The following is a 13,988-nucleotide window of genomic DNA, read 5'->3' on the forward strand; positions in this document are numbered from 1 at the left end:
TAATTTTTAAGTGGATGATTTTGTATGGCCTGGGAATGATGTTATAAATATCCCCATGTCCATTGGCAGGAAAAGTGTTCCCCACACTTGATCTAAATGGTCAAACAGCATAACCAAAAGTGTTATCCTTTGGAAAATTACAGACCTCATAACCAACTAAAATAATGAAACAAAGGCTCCATTTAAAAAAGAAGAGGAACAATACTCTAGGACATAAGAAAATTAGGTCATTTATTTTATGAGGGAAGAAAGGGAAATATTAAAGAAAAAAGAAACTGATGACATCATAATTTTCCTCACAATATAAACTTTAGAATAGTGTGCTTATCAGACTTAAGAATCATAGCCAATAAACTTAAAAAAATACTTTGAATGTATTGAATAGAAAAACACTATTCAAATCGAAGGAAGCTTGAGAGAGGAAGTCAGTCATTTAAAGTTGAATAGTAAAAACTATACATTGAGTCCACATTCATGCAAAAAGTATGCTTGCATCTCAGATGAAGCCAGAGAGTGCACGTTAATTTTTACACACGTATTTTGAAGTTTTGGGACTGCAAAGGGATGAACAATAATATCAACCCGATAAGGAAAGGCAATTGGTCACTCTTGAGATGGCTGGGGATGAGAGGACTCAAGAAAGCCTGTGCCTTTTATCAAAGCTATCCCTGGGGCCAGTTCCTAGGGACAGGAGTCTTGTTTTCCCTAACCTCTGCTAGAGGCATGTATTCTGTTGATTTCATAGTTCACCTGCCACTGCTTCAACTTCCTACCATGCATTTACAAAGCAGGAATGCATGAGTCACGTGGAGCGAGATGCACAAAAATAGGAGAGCCGGTACCTGTTAAAGTTAGAGGACAGGCAACAGGCAATGCCTTGACGAAGGCACAATGCCTAAAGAGAGGTTCTAATATTTTAAACTGTGAAATATTTCTAACAAAAAGAAGCCCGGAGCCTGATATAATAAACATCTACCTAACCACCACTCTGATTTAATTTCTGGACCTGCAATTGAATTTATTTTAAATACTCTAATATTAATTTTTATAAATGTTTTAAATGTATCAGTCTTCCTAGAGGTTGATTTATTACTATATTCTAGAAATAAACTTTGGCTTTGTTGATTCTCTCTACTATTGCATTTCTTCACATTCCACTTATGTTTTTGTGTTCATTATTTCCTGCTTTCTATTTTGAATTTGCTACAGTATTCTTTTGCTAACTTACTACTTTTATTGAACATTTTCAATGTTTGATTTTAACATATACTTTTTTTAAATTACTGACACTATTACAGATGTCCCCACCCTCACCTGCCCTTTGCCCACATCCACCCAGAACGCCCATCCCCTTCCCTATGGCCATCAGCACACTGTGTCTGTGTCTATGGGTTATGCATATAAGCTCTTTGGCTAATCCCTTCATCTTCTTTCATCTAGTCCTTTCATCTCCCCTTTCTCCTCCCGGCCCCGCCCTCCAGCTGTCAGTCTGTTCCATGTATCCATCCCTGTTTCGGATTTGTTCATCAGTTTATTTTGTTCATTAGATTCCGCATATAAGTGAGATCATATGGTATTTGTCTTTCTATGACTGGCTTATTTCATTTAGTATAATAATCTCTATTAAGTCACTGACTACAGCTCTTCCTTCAGGGTCTGACATGGCTCGAATGATGACAACACAGCTGTAGCTCCTTCTGGTGTGGGGGGCTGAAGTATGGGCAGCTGGGCCCAGGACTGAGCTTCCCAATGTCTGCAAGGATGGCCAAACCTGGAGGACAAGCTGCATGAGCAGCGCAGTCCCTGGAAGAAGAATGCCTGCTCTGTCAACACCAGCAAGGAATCCTACCTGTACAGATTCAACTGGGACCACTGTGGCCTGATGAAACCCGCCCGCAAGCGCCACTTCATCCAAGACACCTGCCTTATGAGTGCTCCCCCAACCTGGGGCCCTGGACCGAGGAGGTGAACCTGAGCTGGCACAAAGAGAGGATCCTGAATACCCTGTGCAAAGAGGACTGAGAGCTGGTGGGAAGACTGCTGCACCTCTTACACCTGCAAGAGTAACTGGCACAAGAGCTGGACCTGGACCTCAGGGTCTAATGAGCGCCCAGTGAAGGCTGCCTGCCCCGCTTTGATTTCTACTTCCCCATGCCTGCATCTCTGTGCAATGAAATAATTCCTACAAAGTCAGCAATTATAGCCAAGGCAGTAGCCACTGCATCCGGATGTGGTTTGACCCAGCCCAAGGCAACCCCAAAGAGGAGGTGGCCAGATTCTATGCTGAGGCCATGAATGGAGCTGGGTTCAATGGGGCCTGGCCGCTCCTGCTTAGCCTGGCCCTAATGCTGCTCTTGCTGCTCAGCTAAGCTCCTTTTACCTTCTGATACCTGGTCATCCCCACCTTGTTCAGCTCCAAGGCTCAGCTCCCATGGTGGGAGCTCTGTCCAACAGTTTGAAATAACTACCCCACAAAACTAAAAAAATATATAATAAAAAATAATAATCTCTATAATGTTTCCTGCATTATAATTAATTCTGCTTTAACTACATGCCCAAAGCTTTGTTGTTATTTATAAACATTTTATAGTTTCCATAACTTCATCTTTGATCAATAAATTATTTTAAAAAGTATTTCAATTTTTTTTATATTTCTAATTTGATTACATCATGGTCAAAGTATGTAATGTTTATGTTAATTTTGGGGTATTTTACTTTGTGTTTTTATATGCAAACAATTTTTATAAATATTCTGTGTCTTTAAAAAAACACTGAATTGTCCCTAGCTGCTTTGGTTCAGTGGATAGAAAAATCAGCCTGCAAACTGAAGGGTCCTGGGTTTGATTCCAGTCAAAAGCACATGTTTGGGCTGGTGGCTCCATCCCCTACTGGGGATCAGTGCAGGAGGCAGCCAACAATGATTCTCTCTCACCATTGATGTTTCCATCTCTCCCTCTCCCTTCCTCTCTGAAATCAATGAAAATATATTTTTAAAAATACCGAATCTCCTATTTTTGAGGTACAGGTTTCAGGTATATCAAGTAGGTAAATATATATATATATATATATATATATATATATATATATATATATATATATTCCTCACCTAAGGATATGTTTTTATTGATTTTTAAAGAGAGAGAAAGGGGGTAGGGAGAGGAAGAGGAAGAGAGAGACATCGATGTGAGAGAAGCATGGATCTCCTGCAGTTGCCCCAACCAAGGAGCAAACCTGCAACCTCGGTGAGTGCGCTGACTAGGAATCGAATCCTAATCTTTTTGGTGTAGGGAGTGATGCTCCAGCCAACTGAGCCACCCAGCCCGAGCTCAGGATTTCTTGTTGTAGTATTCAAATCTGTATTGTTACTACCTTTTTTTCCCAAACTGGGTATGAAATTATCTACTTGCAACTGTCACATTCAGAATTTTGTCTACCTTTTTATTTCCCATGTTCTGCTAATCATTCTCTTCCCTTCTCTCTTTCCCATTTACTACCACCTTCAAGTTGATTACATTTCTTTATTCCTCATTTCTCTGTTTTATTCACTTGCAAATAATACAGTTTATGTCTATTTCTTTAGACGTCCTCTCCAAAAAATTCTATAAACAGCTTAGAATGCACTTACTTCAAGTCCCCACTCCTTGATCAACCTACAAGTTATTTTACTTATTATTTTTGTCCAAACAACTTGTCCACAGAAACAATTTCCCAGTTAATTTTGGGATGGTTGACTTTATGTTAACTGGGCCAAAGGAGGGCTAAACATTTGGTCAAAGATTACTCTGGGTGTGCCTGTAAGAGTGTTTCTGGTGAGATTAACAGTTGAATCAGTAGATTGGGTAAAGCAAATGGCCCTCCTCAAATGGATGGGCCTTATCTGCTCATTTAAAGGCCTGGCTAGAACAAAAAGACTGAGTAGAGAAGAAGTCTTTATGCCCAATGACCTTCATGCTGGAGCATTAGTGTTTTCCTGCTTTTATAGTGGCTTCCCCAGGGTCTCAAACCAGCAGGCCTTTAGACTGGACTTACACCTTTGGCTTTCCTGAATCTCCAGCTTGCTAACTGTAAAGCTCAGGAATGATCAGTTTCTACAACCATGGAAGCCAATTTCTTATAATAAATCTCTCCTCCATCCCTCTTACTCTACACACGCGCAGGCGAACGCACAGATACACTAGCTCCGTGGTCAGCAAACTGCGGCTCTCGAGCCACATGTGGCTCTTTGGCCATTTGAGTGTGTCTCTTCCACAAAATACCATGGCCTGGGCGAGTCTATTTTGAAGAAGTGGCACTAGGAGAAGTTTAAGTTTAAAAAATTTGATTCTCAAAAGAAATTTCAATTGTACTGTTGATATTTGGCTCTGTTGACTAATGAGTTTGCTGACCACTGCACTAGCATACATATACACACACAACATATACACCTTATCATTCTGTTTCTTTGGAGAACCTTGACTAATACAGGCTCTTTCATTTATTTATTTATTTATTTATTTATTTTAAAAATATATTTTTATTTATTTTTTACAGAGAGGAAGGGAGAGGGATAGAGAGTTAGAAACATCATGAGAGAGAAACATCGACCAGCCACATTCTGCAACACGCCCTACTGGGGATGTGCCTGCAACCCAGGTACATGTCCTTGATCTGAATCGAACCTGGGACCCTTCAGTCCATAGACCAACACTCTATCCACTGAGCCAAACCAGTTTCAGCTCTTTCCATTTTTTAGAACATTCAATGATGGTTTTTATTTAGTTTTATCAGCATGACACCAATTTCCTTTCTCAGCATTGCTTCTTAAATTCCACTTTCTGTTTTAAGGCCTAAAAATTGGATATTGCTACCAATGCACCACATTAGTTATTTCAGCTGAGATTACTGAGCAGTAAAAGCTCTTAGTCTTGCCTTGCCTGAAAATATATTTACTTCATTCTCACTCTTGAATGATAATATAGCTGGGTATTGAATTACAGACTATCATTTCACGTCAACCTTTGAAGATATAATTCCACTGTCTATTTTTTGTGTATCCTTATTTATTAACATCTGTTCCTGATAAGAACTCCAGTATCAATCTGACAGTAATCTCTATATAAGTAATTTGTTGTTTATCTCTGGTTCCTTTTGGATTATTCTTTGATATTCAATAGTTTCATCACTGTGCACCTATGTGTGGCACCTTTTATTTAACCTGTTTGGAATTAGCTATGTTTCATGAACCTAACGATAAAAAAAAGACAAGTTTTTAAAATCTTGAGCCATTATATCATTGGCCTCCTTCATTCAGTCACTCTGCAACTCTTATATGAGATGTATTGGGAGGCCTTATTCTATTCTTTATTTTTCCTGCTCTCTTCATCTCTTGTGTTTATACTAAAAGTGTTTTCCTTAAATGCATCCTATAATTCATTAATTTTGTTCTAATCTAATTCTTCTAATATAATATTTCATTCATGTAATGAGCTTTTAACTTCAAAGACAATTATTTCCTTTCTAAATTTTATTTTTGTTTTTCCAAAATTATTCTGCTTGTTCTTTACATGCCTCAATGTAATAAAAGCCATCTATGGCAAATCCACAAACAATGTCATACTCAATGGGCAAAAGCTACAAGTGTTTACCTTAAGATGGAGAATAAGACAAGGATATTGGTTTTCTCCACTCTTATTCAATATAGTACTAGAAGTCCTAGCCATAGTAACTAGACAAGCAGAGGAAAATAAAAGGCACCCAAATGTGAAAAGAAGTAAAACTATCATTACTTGCAGGTGGCATGATACTGTATGTAGAGAACCCTTAAGATTTCACCAAAAAACTAGAACTGATAAATGAATTCAGTAAAGTAGCAGTATACAAAATAAATATCCATAAGTCAGTTGCTTTTTTTATACACCAATAATAAACTATCAGAAAGGGAAACTAAAGAAAACAACTCCATTTACAATTGCATAAAAAATAAAATACCTGAAAAAAATTTAACCAAGAATATAAAAGAGCTATAATTGGAAAATTATAAGACACTAAAGAAAAAAATTGAAGAAGATGCAAATAAGTGGAAACATACACCGTGTTCATGGATTGGAAGTATTAACATCATTAAATCATCCTTATTACCCAAAGCAACCTATATATTTAACACAATTTCTATCAAGATACCAATGGTATATTTTATAGAACTAGAACAAATATTCCAAAAATTTACATGGAACCACAAAACACCCTGAATAGCCACAGAAATCTTCAGAAAAAAAATAACAAAGTTGGAGGAATCACGCTACCTGGTATCAAACTATACTACAAGGCCAAAGTAATCACAAACAGCTTAGTACTGCCTAAAAATAGACATACAGATCAATGGAACAGAATAGAGAGCCCAGAAATAAACCCACATCTTTATGGTCAATTAATATTTGACAAAGGAGGCAAGAACATACAATAGGGTAAGGATATTCAATAAGTGATGCTGAGAAAATTGAACAAATATGTGCAAAAAAGTGAAACTAGATCATCTTCTTACACCAAACACAGAATAAATTCAAAATGGATTAAAGATTTAAATGTTAGACTCGAAACCATAAAAAAAGAAGAAGAAGAAGAAGAAGAAGAAGAAGAAGAAGAAGAAGAAGAAGAAGAAGAAGAAAAAGAAGAAGAAGAAGAAGAAGAAGAAGAAGAAGAAGAAGAAGAAGAAGAAGAAGAAGAAGAAGAAAAAGAAGAAGAAGAAAAAGAAGAAGTAGTAGAAGAAGAAAACATAGGCAGTAAAATCTCAGACATTACTCATAGGAATATCTTTTCTGAAATATCTCCTCCGGCAAGGGAAACAAAATAAAAAATAAACAAATGGGACTACATCAAACTAAAAAGTTTTTGCACTGCAAAGGAAACCATCAACAAAATGAAAAGAAAAACCCGATTGGAAGAACATATTCACTAATTATACATCTGATAAGGAGTTAATATCCAAAATTTATAAAGAATTTATACAATTCAACACCCCCTCCAACCCCCCCCCCCAAATCAAACAATCCAATTTAAAAATAAGCAAAGGACCTGAAAAGAAACTTCTCCAAAGAGAACATTGAGATGGCCAATAGACATGTGAAATGATGCTCAATGCCACTAGTCATTAGTGAAATACAAATTAAAACCACAATGAGATTATCACTTTACACCAGTCAGTATGGCTATCAATAAAAGCAACAAGTAAAAAGTGTTGGGGAGGATGTGAAGAAAATGCAGCTTGGTATAGCCACCGTGGAAAGCAGTATGAAGCTACCTCAAAAAACTAAAAATAGAACTGCCTTATGATCCAGAGATTCCACTTCTGGGAATATATCTGAAGAAACCTGAAACATTAATTCAAAAGAACATATGCAGCCTTATGTTCATTGCAGGATTTTTTTTTTTTTTTTTTTTTTTTTTTTTACAATAGTTAAGATTCAGAAGCAGCCCAAGTGTCCATCAGTACATGAGTGGATAAGGAAGCTGTGGTACATTTACACAATGGAATACTACTTGGCACTAAAAAAGAAGGAAATCTTATCTTTTGCAACAGCAGGGATGCAGACTATTATACTAAGTGAAATAAGCCAGTCAGAGAAAGATAAGTCCCATATGATTTCACTCATGTGTGGAATCTGATGAAAAAAAAAAAAAAAGGATCTAACAAAATAGAAAGAGACTCATAGATACATAAAACAGACTGACTGACATGTTAGAGGGGAACTTGCTTGGGAGTGCTGGGTGAAAAAGGTGAAGGGATTAATAAAACAAAAACAAAACTAATAAACAGACAACAGTATATTGATTACCAGAGGAAAAGGGGTAGATAAATGGTGATGCAGGGAAACTTGACTTGGGGTTGCAAACACACAATAGATGATGTCTGATGAAACTGTACACCTGAAACCTATATAATTTTATTAACCAACTAGAGGCCCAGCACGCAGGAAATCATGCTGGAGTAGCTCACTTCCACTTGCCTTAGCTGGCTACCCCACCCATCACCGCTTGCAGCTCTATGCTGCTAGTAGCTCTCGCCCTGTCTCGCCCACCGAGAGAGTCACTGCTCATTTAGATGTGATGGCATTATGGCGTTAGGGCCACTAGCTTTTTATATGTATAGATGTTACTCCAATAAATTCATTAAACCAAAACTAAAAATAGAAAAAAAAACATACTTTCTAAAAGAAAGGTGAACTCAGAACGCTATGCAGTATCATAATTTGATATGGAGAGGCAACATGCAACGGTGGTTAAGGAGCACAGCCTAGAATCATGCAGGCTTGGTTTGAGGGTTGGCTCTTCCATCTACTAGCTATGTTGTCCCAACAAGTTAATTAATGTCTGTGGCCTTCAGTTCCTCGTTTGTAAAAGATCATAACACTGGTACTTACTTGGCAGGGTTCCTGTGGAGATGAAATGAAATAGCATAGTAAAAGCACTTAGCATGCCATTTCAGGCTTGGGCTCTCACAGTGGTTACACTGTTGCTTTGGTTGGTGTTACATCATGGTGTGTGACCTGATTTATGCATCCCAACATTGCATTATCAATAAATAGATCACTCTTTATTTTCCATTGTCAAGAGAGCAAAAAAAGAAAGACTTTACACGATGTGTACTGAGCCTGCCCTAACCAAGTATACTTTGCCACAGTCTTGGAGAGACAGCCAGAAGTGAATCTGTTCAACAGGCAACATTTGATAATGTTGGATTGTTTCTTCTTAAAGCCTTCCCTGCCCCACCCCTTTATGCCCCCTAGGACACAATCCATCATCAAAACTATTCTCTGAGAAAAACCTGTGGAAGTCCCTTACACGTTTCTGTGCATTAGCTTAAGTATAATCACACCATAGGGGCGGGAGTGGGGGTGTGGAGGAGAGGGTATTTTAAGTCTTACCTATATCAAAGATAAGAAAAAGATTTTTCTCCCCCTAACTCAGGACATTTCAAGTACCAGCAATCAAGCAAGTGAAGACTTCCCCCACCCCTCCAAATAAAATCCCTGACATCACGCCCGTTTTTATAACTCTTCCTTCCCTCAGCTCAGGTAAGTGGCCAACGACTGCGGAAGGAAAAGAGGTGAACCCTCTGTACTTTTAAGGTCCTATAAGTCCTACCCACTGCAAAGAGTTCATTTTGACTAGGTTATAGCTGAACCAAGACAAAGACAAGACCATATATATCTGGGGTCCCTGAGCCAAGGCCGCCAATAGGTTTAAGCATGATAAGTGAACGGACATGGGGCTGATTGTATATTTTGTGGCAGCAGTCAGGAAAGAAGGATGAAGTAAGGGAAAAACTGTACAAGGATAGAGACAGGAAAGGCCAAATTGAAAGAAAAGTCACGTGCAGACAGATGGAGGGTGTTAGAACCTACTTCTCCCTCCACTGAAGAAAAAACAATCCCTGCGGTTGAACAGCTGGATGGGGAAGGCAGCTGCTGCTGGCAGCACTCTCGACACTTCAGAGATTTGCCTACTCACGCGGCTGCTCCAGAGGCTGAGCAAGGCCTAAAAATACCGGCTAAAATGTAATCTTTTGTTCCAATGCTGGATTACGGCCTTTGTACATCAAGGTCATGAATGTCCCAAGTCAGATCTCCTCAGGAGCTGGCCTGTTAGTCTTCTCTGGATAATTCTGATGTTGCCGGTGGCCCACAGGAGCCTACTTACTCTTGCACAGTTGGAACTATTCCCCAAGAATTCCAGGCAGCCCTCTAGCTCTCCTACTGCACAGAAGTGATTTTTAAAGCTGTCTTATCCCATTTGACAACGTGAATAAGAAACATCTTTTAACATTAGGGAATCCTATAGGGACACATTAAATTCTGTTCTCTAACTAGCACATAATCTTGAACTAGAGTCATCAAATTTAAAAGCATTAGGTAAGGGCAAGAGGACAATATCTCCAAAGCAGGAGGATTCACAACTGACAAGTTACATCTCTACCAAGTTTACCAGTTAATAATGCGGATTTTGTAATAAAAAAAATACACACAATAATTTCAAGAGAAACATCAAAAGTGCTTTATTCAAAGTAATGTCCATTGCTAGCTACACAATTTTCCCCATCTTTCAGTTAATTTGTGGATACTATCCCAATAGAACTTTTCTTGTTTTGAGGCAAACCATTCAGACTGAATTTTCATCTTCTTCGTACGTTTTGAAGTGCTACTCAGAAAGTGCATGTGACATCTATCGGAACAAATGGTAATCTGAAGGAGCAAGGTTTGGTGAATACAGTGGGTGGATTAATATTTCCCAGGCAAGATCTTTTAAATTGTTTTTAACTGGTTTTGAAGTATGTGATGATGCGTTATCATGAAGGAAAATTACTTTGCTGTGTCTTCTGGCCCATTCTGGTCGTTTCAAGATTAAAGCGTGGTTCATATTGATTATTTGTTGTTGGTAGCAAACAGTATTAATGGTTTCACCTGGTTTTAGAAGCTCATAAGAAACACTTTCCTGATCCCACCAAACGCAGAGCATTGTCTTCTTTCTGAAGCGATTTGGCCTTGCAGTCAATGTTGATGGTGGACCTGAATCAACCCATGATTTTGTGCATTTGGGATTCTCAAAATAAATCCACTTTTCATCGCCAGTCACAATTGATGCAAAAAAACTTTCTTTCATGCCGTAGAAGCAACATTTTACTGATGACTTTTTGGTTTTCCATTTGTCTTTTGTTCAATTGATGTGGCACCCATTTTCCTTCCTTGAAAATCTTTCCAATTGCTTGTAAATGATTGGAAATCGTTTGCTGAGCAACGTTTAATCTTTCTGCAAGATGTTTTAGAAATTGACAGGCATCTTCACCCAATAATGCTTGTAAATTGTTGGTCTTCAAACTTTTTTGGTTAACCTGGACATTTTTTGTCTTTCACATAAAAATCATCACTTTTCAAGCATTTAAACCAGCGTTCACCAGTGTCTTGAAATGGAGCATGTTCACCATAAGCTCCCTGAAGTATACGAAAACTTTCCTTCAACATAAAGTAATGAATTAAAACTTCCCACAAATGTTTTTTTGGCATGAAATTCGACATTTTTAAGAGTAAAAATATCTATTATGTTAACACCTTCAGCAAATTTGACATATGAAGTTTTGAAGCTTGCTGTCAATACAACAAAATAGCATACATATCAAATCGCATATATATATAGCAACATATGTGTAACTCCATCTATTGGAAAAAATTGCATTATTAACTGGTATACCTGGTATAATCACTCTATACAACTAACTCTTATTCAAGAAACATACATTTGGAAGATATTTATTAAGCACCCAATTAATGGCAGGACTATACTCAATTCCACCTCTCCCACCCACCCTCAATTCCATCCTCCACACCTAGAATATTCTTTTGGCCAAGGCCAAAACTTCAAAGCCCAGTTCAATTCTCACCTCCTCCCATAAATTTTCTTGATTTTCCAATGCTTATTGTGGAATGGAGAACTCATTGTGTCTACCAATCATTTGGCACTTGATAGAACATTGCTTTGTGATCTGTTGACAGAGACTGATCAGAATGGGAAGACTTGGAACCATGACACATTTTTAAAAATCTGAAAAAGGAATATTTAGCATAGTATTTTTAAAAGATGCCACATTTCCCCAACACTATCTTTAAGCATCTGGGGGATTCTATGTGAAATTTTAGGCTCATTCTTGTAGTCACCCCAAGGAGATAAGAAAAAATTTTTACAAGTCTATTTCTGGGTCTGAAGCTCTAAGGTTTCAGATTTCAAGGTTGGCTTTATATGGCCCTACATTTGGTCTACATCAATGCTTTTAATCTTTAAAAATTTTTTTTTCTCATTATAGCCCACCTAAGTAGACTTTAAGACATTTTTTTCTTAATTGCCCCCCATGAAATTTTATTGCCACACCTATACTGTATATCTATTTATGAAATGCAACTGCATGGTTCACAGGGAGAACTAGGGAACCTTTGTGTCAGGATATCTGGTACATTGCTTGAAAGCGGAAATATTTCTCTCTTTTCACCTCAAAATTGCTCTGTACAAAAATTTACTTAGTAAACTAAACTATTCAAATCCAAGCCCTACCTATATTACCTACTATTATATCAAGCGTTGGGTAGTCAAATAGATTTAATTTAATTTGAGTTTTCCTCGAAATGAATGAGGATACTTTTTTCTTTATTATTTTCAGAAAATTTAGACTTAAAGCATACAGGACACAATAGGTATTTAAATGTTGACAACATCTAATGCCTTATCTCCTGAAAAGAAGTGTGCTTAACACATGTGAGATGACTTTAGTAGTATGCAAAACAATTTTTTCTTTAACAATTATGTATTACTTTAATAGATACTTTTTATTTATGATAAGAAATTCTAGTTTATCATTTAAAGTAAACATATTAATTTCCTTTAAAAACATAATTAAATGACATTTTAAAAAGTATAAAGTAAATATTGTATATTTATTATTAGTACTAGAGGCCTGATGCACAAAATTCATGTAAGAGTAGGCCTTCCTTCCTCCGGCTGCTGGCATCAGCTTCCCTCTGGCACCTGGCACCTGGCACCTCGCAGCTCTGGCTTCATCCAGAAGTTCGTCCAGAAGGATGTCTGGTCTAATTAGCATATTACACTTTTATTATTATAGACTAGAGGCCCAGTGTATGAATTCATGCACAAGTGAGTTCTGGCTGGCCCGCCCCAATTGGGGCCTATCGGCAGGGTTGGCATTGGAGAGTGGCAGCAGGCATTTGTCTGGGCAGTTGGCCCTGCCCCTGATCTGAGTTGGGGGTCTATTGGGGGCCGGGACAGCTGGGGGGAGAGGGGGAGATCAGATTGGGGCTGGAATCAGACTCGTTGGCTGCTGCAGTGTTTGTGTCATAGCCATTCCAGTCACTGAGCTTTTATATATTTAGATGTGTGGTCCTATGTGAATACGGCAGAAACTGTAAATGTACCCAAATTTCTAAAATCTCAGAAATACTAGTTTAATAGTTGTATAAAGTCAGTCGAACATTCAGAAAGGTCCACTTCTAAAAAGGAGCAGCAGCTAACATTGACTGAGTGCTTACATGTGTCAGGCACCATTCTAAGCCCTTCACATGTACTAACTCATTGAATTTTCAGAACGTACCAATAAAATTACTATCACCATCTTAGAAATGAAAAAACTGAGTCACTTGAAATTTAAATAATTTGCCCAAGGTCTCATTCCTAGTCAGTGGTGGAGCCAAGATATGAACCTAGCCAGTTAAGCTCACAATTAGTAGACTATTCTTCCTTAGCACTATTTCCACATTATTCAAAGGTGATATGATACATTCTATATTAATGCATTGTACTTATAAGAACTGAATTCAATGTTTCCATTGGTATTCCCTCCTCCCTCCTAGATATCCCTCCAATTCAAAAATAGCAAAGTTTCGAGACTCTTCAGTGCTCCATGTAGAGCAAATATAGGGCCATATAATGAAGTTGAACTCTCTTGTTTAAGCTTACTGGGGCTCAGTATGCCAGATGACATTGACAGTGTGAAGTCACGGGTAAAGAGAACACTGCAGCTCAAAGTCAGGAGAGAAAGTTAATGGCAACGAAGATCTACCAAAAAACCTGCCAGGTCCATGGGTGTTTTATGTTCTCTAAAAAGAAAAACAAAAATGGATGCTCCTAATGGTGATACAGAGTGGCTAATGGTACAACCAAGCTGTAGTATGAAATGAGCCACAGGTAATTCCCTGCTTTGCAAGCTGATGACTTCAAGAAGCTTCTCTCATCACTCCCACTAGTAGCCTGCTCATTTGTATTTCCTGGTTTCCATTTGCTGGCAAAGACCCACATCACATCATGGTGTCTGTCTCCCTGCATAATTACAAAGCAGTTAATTCTAGTCATTAAAAGTGCTGCCCAGGATTGGAAGGATCCATGGAGAGAGAGAGAGAGAAAGTACATGGGCATGAACATGTGCACTTTTTTTTGGCAGGCCTCCTGATCTAATG

At 38.0% G+C, this 13,988-nt stretch overlaps 1 protein-coding gene and 1 pseudogene across 4 annotated transcripts in view; one reads left to right on the forward strand and one right to left on the reverse strand.

The window, feature by feature from the left end:
- CDIN1 (CDAN1 interacting nuclease 1) overlaps positions 1-13,988 on the reverse strand; it is a 222,789-nt gene that overhangs the window by 122,252 nt on the left and 86,549 nt on the right. The gene's annotated exons all lie outside the window — the stretch shown is intronic.
- LOC311626827 (folate receptor alpha-like) lies at positions 1,662-2,461 on the forward strand (annotated as a pseudogene). The gene has a single exon. The product of its transcript is annotated as a folate receptor alpha-like (transcript).

This window comes from Pipistrellus hanaki (genome assembly GCF_964339955.1).
Source record: "Pipistrellus hanaki genome assembly, chromosome: 1".
In the NCBI taxonomy this organism is placed as follows: Eukaryota; Metazoa; Chordata; class Mammalia; order Chiroptera; family Vespertilionidae; genus Pipistrellus; species Pipistrellus hanaki.